General features: G+C 36.9%; 2 non-coding genes across 2 annotated transcripts; both read right to left on the bottom strand.

Annotated features, from left to right (window-relative positions):
* Nucleotides 1-202: 202 nt before the first annotated feature.
* Nucleotides 203-306, bottom strand: LOC138828871 (U6 spliceosomal RNA). The gene has a single exon (XR_011372402.1). It is a non-coding gene; the product is annotated as a U6 spliceosomal RNA (small nuclear RNA).
* A 4,351-nt stretch (nt 307-4,657) lies between these two features.
* On the bottom strand, nt 4,658-4,761 carry LOC138828858 (U6 spliceosomal RNA). The gene has a single exon (XR_011372397.1). It is a non-coding gene; the product is annotated as a U6 spliceosomal RNA (small nuclear RNA).
* Nucleotides 4,762-7,643: the final 2,882 nt, after the last annotated feature.

The following is a 7,643-nucleotide window of genomic DNA, read 5'->3' as shown; positions in this document are numbered from 1 at the left end:
CAGTGTGCAGGCCCTGAGTTCATGCTTCAGGACTGCCAAAAAATAAAAAGAGAGAACATGTCAATAATGAATGAGGGAGGGATCCAGAAACCAAATTCCTACTGAATATTTTCTCTATTTCAATATCATTCCAGAGAGAAAAATTAGGCATAAAGATGGTCCAGAAAGAACAAACCTCATGAAGTAATACAAGATTTAAAAAAAATATATGGAACGCTTCACATATTTGCATGTCATCCTTGTGCAGGGACCATGCTAATCTCTGTATTGTTCCAATTTTAGTATATGTGCTGCCAAAGCGAGCACTACAAAAAAAAATTTTTTTACTGCAACTGGCCTGTAGAGACAATCCATCAGACTTAATTGTGACTTGCAATAGCACAAGAGCTCATTGTAATAGCACAAGTGCTATCTAGATATTATGTATGGGTCCTGAGCATTGATAAGAGCCTAGGTGCTATTCCTATTTTTTTCCTCAAGAATATTACTCTATTACTTAAACCACAGCCCCATTTCTGACTTTTCTGGTGAAGAAATGGAGATAAGAGTGTCATGGACTTTTCCTGGCTCACCTGGCATAACATTGGGATAACATTGGGATAACACCTGGGATAATATTAATAATGTTATCCCAAAATCTCAGCATTCTGAAGAGCTAGAGTTATAGTTATGAGCCATTAGTACACAGAGAAGTATTTCTTTTTCAGTGGAATGAATTAAGAATACAGATTCTTAAGGAAAATTCACCCTCAGTACTAAGTAAATCATCAAGAACAGTTCACGTGGATACACACACACACACACACACAAGCACACAAGCAGACACACAAACCCACATAAACGTCTCAGGAATCTGTATCTCTTTCCCCTAAAGAGTAGTATGGTCTAATGGGCAAACTGTGGTGTCACAGTCATGTAATCCCAGATATCAAGAGGTAGAGGTATAGGAGTATGGGGTACTGAGAATGACTTGGGTGAGGTTAGCACAAGATCCTATATTAAAAGCAAACTGAAAAAGAAAGAAAAAGAGTTGGGTGCATGTAGGCACAAGTGGCAATTTATGTGCCTAGTAAGTTTAAGGCCCTCAGTTTAATCCTCACTTCCATGAAAAAGACAAAAAGAATAAAATCTCAGTCCATTTTGTCATTGTTTAAAATCAATTAAGCTGTATACTTCATGAGGAATATAAGGTCTATTTCAAGCCTAATAGTAGTAGCTGGATAGTCTATATAGCATGGTAGCACATGGGACAAGGCCCTGTAGGTGCATCATATCACAGAGGATCTCAGCATCATGGTATGTGCTAGAATGACAGGGAGTAAGGGGCATAGGTTGCTTTTAACAACTGATAACAGTGATAACGTTAGTCCCTTGAGAGTTGATGAGATAATATTTATCCATTTATGACTGAAACATCTTTTAAAGGTTCTACTTCCTGACACTGCTACATTGAATAGTTAAACTTCAGTATGAGCTTTGATGGTGACAGACCATTAACAGGCTTCTGACAGAGGCAGGTGAGACCATTGGAAGCCAAGGACGATAATACAACTAGGCACCTTGGACAACTGCTTCCATCTCATTGATTTGGATATTTCCTGTATTTGGCGCCATCTCACAGTCAAGATCCATCAAGTCCATGTCTGTTCCATGTGCCAGTTTCAGTTATGCTGAGTGTTATATAAACCACTAGACAATAGGGAGAAATAGGATGGAGATAGGCACAAAAATGTAAGTTTGGCATTCTTCTTGGCCCTTAAATAACATTAAAATATTTATGTAGGTAAGTCACGAGAAAGCTCTATGTCATTATAAAATACATATAGCCATATAATAACTACTCTATCACCCTGAAAGATACCTTGTAGAACAGCTTGTTTACACATAACACAGACACTCCTATGAACACAAAAGATGGAAAAAACAAACAAGTTCCGGTTTACAAAAGTAATTGTCAACCTCAGAGTCAAAGCAGACACCCTGAAAACAGTACTGGAAAGAATAGGAGAAACACTAGGTCTCCTTGGCACAGGTCAAAATTTCCTTAATAGAGACCCAGAAACACAACAAATCATAGAAAGGTTGCACAAATGGGATTTCATGAAACTGCAGAGCTTGTGCAAGGCAAAGGACATAACTAGCAAAATCCATAGAAAGCCCACCGATTAGGAGAAGATTAGCAATACAACAGACAAGGATCTCATATCTAAAATGTGCTTGGAACTCACAAAAATAAATCCTCCAACAACAAATCCTCAAAGAAACAACTGCGCATTAAATAAGTGGGCTAAAGACTTAAAGAGAAACTTCTCTGAAGAGGAAAGAAGATGGCCAATAGACACATGAAGAAATGCTCAATATTTCTAGCTATAAAAGAAAAGCAAATCACCAAAATTACTCAAGCTGATTTAAAATTTGGCAAAGGAGCAGGGTATAAAAATAACCGTCAAAAATCAATGGCTTTTCTGTATGCCAATAATGAGAAAAGCGTGGTTGAAATCAGGAAAGCAACCTCATTCATAACAGCACCCCCCAAAAAATACCTAGGAATTAATTTAACCAAAGAAGGGAAGGACCTCTATAATGAAAACTTTAAAAACCTGAAAAGGAAAATCAAAACAGAACTTACAAAGTGGTAAAACCTCCCATGTTCCTGGATTGGAAAGATCAACATCGTGAAAATGGCAATACTTTCCAAGGGTTTCTACCAATTTAATGCAATACCTATCAATATTCCAACCCCTTTCTTCAACGAATTAAAACAGGCTATCCAAAAATTCATATAGAACAATAAAAAACCCAGAATAGAAAAAAATATCCTTAACATAAATAACAGTGATGAAGGAATATCAATACCAAATTTCAAACTCTACTACAAAGCCATCGTAATTAAAACAGCTTGGTACTGGCACAAGAACGGACATCAGGAACAATGGAATAGAGTTGAAAAGGCAGAAATGAATGTACAGACATATAGCTACCTAATCTTCGATAAGGGAGCTAAAAAAATAGAATGGAAGAAAGCCTCTTAAGTAAATTGTGCTGGCAAAATTGGTTAATCACTTGTAGAAAACTTAAGCTAGATCCTTATATATCGATCTGCACCAGAATCAACTCCAAATGGATCAAAGCCCTCTGAGTCAAAGCAGACACTCTGATGGAATAGGATGGAATAGGAGAAACCCTAGGTCTCCGTGGCACAGGCCGAATTTTTTTTTTAATGGAGACCCAGAAACACAACAAATCAAAGAAAGGTTGGACAAATGGGATTGCATGAAATTGCAGAGCTTCTACATGGCAAAGGACATAGTTAACAAGATAAATCGAAAGCCTATGGATTGGGAAAAGATCTTCACTAGCCATTAAACAGACAAGGGTCTCATATCTAAAATATACCTGTAACTCAAAAAATTAAATCTCCCAACAACAAATCCTCAAAGAAACCACTTCTCCATAAATAAGTGGGCTAAAGACTCAAAAAGAAACTTCTCTGAAGAGAAAAGAAGGATGGCCAATAGACACATGAAGAAATGCTCAACCTCCCTAGCCATAAAAGAAATGCAAATAAAAAGAACAGAAATACCATCTCACCACAGTTAGAATGGCTATAATCAAGAATTCTAATAACAACAGATGCTGGAGGGGATGTGGATAGAAGGAAAACTTACCGTATTGTTGTGGGAGTGTAAACGTGTTCAACCACTTTGGAAAGTTTATGGAGGTTCTCAGAAGACTCCACATAGAGCTGCCCTATGACCCAGAACTACCACTTTTGGGCATTTACCCAAATGTTCACAAACAAGATCATACTAATGCTACCAGCAAGACTATGTTTATTGCAGCATTATTTACCATAACTATGATATGGAACCAACCCAGATACCCTTCAGTTGATGAATGGATCAAGGAAACGTGGTATATATACACAATTCCATGCCTCCATAGAATTTCTTTGTCCCATTTGTTAGGAAATGGAAAGACTTGGAACAAATTATATTAAGTGAAATAAGCCATACCCAAAGAAACATAGATCCCATGGTTTCTCTTATTTGCAATAACTAGTATATGTCTGAGAAAAGCAGAAATTTTTAGACAAGTTGATGTTAGGCGAAATGAACCCCAAGATAATTTTTTTCTTTCTTGTGATAGTTTCCAACATATTTATAAATTGATTTCTTTGTTGCTTTGTATGTACCTCCCCCATGGTATAACTCCTGTTTTCACTGCATTTGATTCTGGTATCCTGCATCTTGTATATACATTTTTCTAATTTGGAGAGGGTAAGGGAAAACACAAAATGCTTAAATAGGGATACAGGTTGCCCTATGGTAAAAATGCAATGTACAAGACCCTACGTTGAAAACAAACATTAGAACTTCGGAGGTGGGGAGAATACTCATGGAGGTGGGAGAGAAGGAATGGTAGGGGAAAAACAAAGGAGGAGGCAACAATGCTTGATAGGAAATATACTTGATAGGAAATTACCTTACTCATTTAATTGTAACCCCTCTGCACAGCATTTTTTTATAATAAAAGACATACAAAAATTAATTCAATTTATGATTATGGGCCAGTACTAGGATTTGAATTTATGGGCCTTCCACTTACTTTCACACTTCAAACTGGGATATCTATTTGTCTTTATTTATTTATTTTTTAAAATCAGGAATGCTTCACAAATATTCGAGTCATCCTTGCACAACGGGCATGCTAATCTCTGTATTGTTCCAATTTTTGTATATGTGCTGCCAAAGTGAGCAATCTTTAATTTTTTGTTAATCTTTTTTTCAAGGATAAATCTAATAACACTGTCCCCTAATTTTGTATAAAATAAGTTTTAGACATATATTTCATATATAATGTATTTGTGAGATATATACATACTATTTATCTGCAGGAGTTGGGCACACTGCAACAATTGAAGGCACTGATTTAATTTCACTGCTGTCATTCTATTTTAAGACTTTTTAAAATCAAAACATAGATGACCATGATTTCATCGAATGTCCTGTCCAATATTGATTTGTGTGTATCAGGCAGGCTGTACCTCATGTCACACAAGAGTGCAAGAATAATAGGGTTTAGCTCATTACATAGGGGCTTATCAGGACATAGGAAATATCCCTCAATTTGGTTGAGCTGATCTCCATTGTTTGTTCTATACTATGCCTCTGCTTTGGCTCTGCAGTTTACCATTTCAAGATGATATTTTGTTCTTTTGGGGACAGATGAATGGAGAAATGTACGTGGCCTCCATGACAATTACCTCTATCTGGTTAAAATTCATACTTTCAAATGGGATATTTGTCATCCCTGTAGAATACAAATGAGGACTCCCAAGCACCAGCTATCTACTTTGCAGCCATTGTAATTTTCATGGAAGCACTATTTTATAGGGACAAAATTAAGGTACCAAATACGTCCTTCAGCAACTACCCTTGGGAAATCCTTATGCTCATGCCAAAGTCATTGAACTTCACATTGCCTTTGTCATCCAACACGATGTTATTGGATTTAATGTTTCAGTCATTTTCAGTTTCATTAAAGTAATGCACAGTCCTCACAATCTGTTTGAATAAACTCCTGACTTCATTATTGAATAGGCGGTATGATTTTCACATTTGTCTAAGGAGGTCTCTGGATGGCCAGTTCCACTACCAAGTATTTGTGCTCATCCATTTCCCTCACCTGATATAACCTGATCATGTGTGGGTGATGGAAAATCTTAATAATGTCCATCTCATTTAAACATTTTTTGTGGGTCCTGGGGCTTGATCTCTGGGCCTGGGCACTGTCACTGAACTCTTCAGCTTATGTCTACTGCTCTACCACTTGAGCCACAGCACCACTTCCAGCTCTTTCTGTTTATGTGGTGCTGAGGAATCGAACCCAGGGCCTCATTTATGTAAGGCAAACATCTACCACTGAGCCACGTTCCCTTCCTGTCCATCTCATTTTTGATTTAACAATTGTTGAAATCTCATCTTCAGGATTATTTTCACTACAACCTTATTGACTACGAGGTGGTGCTAGGCCAAATTTACATAGCCATAGCTTCCATAGTCAATGATTTCCTCCTTCATGGTATATTGTTCAGGGAAAATCTTCTCCTGCCATAGCTAATTATCACCTTCAAACTGTCTTGTTCAGTGAAAATCTCCTTCTCTGAAGAGCTTGAGGATAATTCATTATGTTCTTCCATCTTTCTGTGAAGATGCCAAGGAGTAAATCTACCTAAACTTAGCTAAGAAAATAAAAACCCCAGAGCAATAACCTAAAGGAAACTGTCAATGTAGCACTCAGTCCAGCAGGTCACTAGGAACTCTCAGCAATGTAATGGACTACAGAGACCACTCACAATGGTTGCAATGGACCAATCACAGCTTGGAATGAACCCACTGGATCTTCTGGTCTTGTGCCTGGAGGACTGTTGCCAAGGTTTCCACAGGGATGTGAGGTGCACAGAGTGATGCCACTGGTGCTGCAATGGCAGTGTTGCAGGAACTTCAAGTCTATCAGAAAGTGCCATCTGTCCTTGTTGGCTTCAAGGTCCTAGGGTTGCTCCCAAATATTTTGTCCTTGAGTAGTGTCCATGTCCTTATGTCTGCTCCTGCCAGAACAGTGAGCATGTGCAGGAGCATACATCAACCAGTGGCTTCTATTCACTATATGTGCAAGTCTTGAAACTTGCTCCAACAATCTAAAAACAAAGTGGAATCCTATGTATTCCTAGATGCAGGGGACACATAATGAAGAGTTCAATTGGAAACTTTTCTTGACAATAAAGAGAAAATTCAAACAAGTTGTTAAAGTATAAGAGGTGTCCCTCTTTGTTGAATTAGAACCTTCTTGCACAACTGCTTAAAATAATATTAAAGTCCTTATTTGTTATGGACTTGATTTAGTGTTTTGGTATCATATAATAAATAATTTTTGATCTTTAAAAAGTTGTAATATCAGTATGAACTTTGGTGTTTTTTAATGGAATCCAAGATGAGGCCCATAGCTCTTGAGTAGATCTAAAACAATATCACATTCAACAATAGCATGTGGTTGAAAGTAGGGAAGTAGAACCAGCCTACTGTAAAGTGACTATTGTCAGGATGAATCTTCTGTAGAAATACTGTATTTTTTTTCCTTTTCAGTATTTACTAATAAAATACATCCATGTATTAATGGCAAGAAATTACTACTTTAATATAAATTATGTTCTCTATTCAGCTCAGTGAATTTTGACAACTATTTAATTATGTAATACTAAGAGTCCCCTTATAAAGTCAAAAAATGGGCACTTTTGTCATTTACATTAAAATGCAAAGAAAATAAGTCCCAGGAAATTTTATACTTAGGTGGATAATGGAAAACAGCTGTTTTCTCACTCAGAACTTAAATCCAATAGGGTACTTCATGGCATCCATAATCTGAAAAGCTGCTCTAACTTTTGGCTTTTAAAGAAATCATCAGTTAACTCAATATATTCAATGTCTTTTTCTTTAAATGTAGAATGACTAATTTCAAAAGGATAGTGGTATTGCTTCAGAATCATCTGATACTGTAGCAAAATGCCCTATGCCATACATCTCCATGAAGTGGGTTATTAACATCTATAGGAGTGAGAAAAAATAAAGGATCATCATTTCTCA

Source organism: Dipodomys merriami, unplaced genomic scaffold (genome assembly GCF_024711535.1).
Source record: "Dipodomys merriami isolate MVZ:Mamm:240054 unplaced genomic scaffold, mDipMer1.0.p SCAF_166, whole genome shotgun sequence".
Classification (NCBI taxonomy): Eukaryota; Metazoa; Chordata; class Mammalia; order Rodentia; family Heteromyidae; genus Dipodomys; species Dipodomys merriami.
The sequence above is the reverse complement of the archived record's forward strand: the minus strand, read 5'-3'. Positions and strand labels throughout refer to the sequence as shown.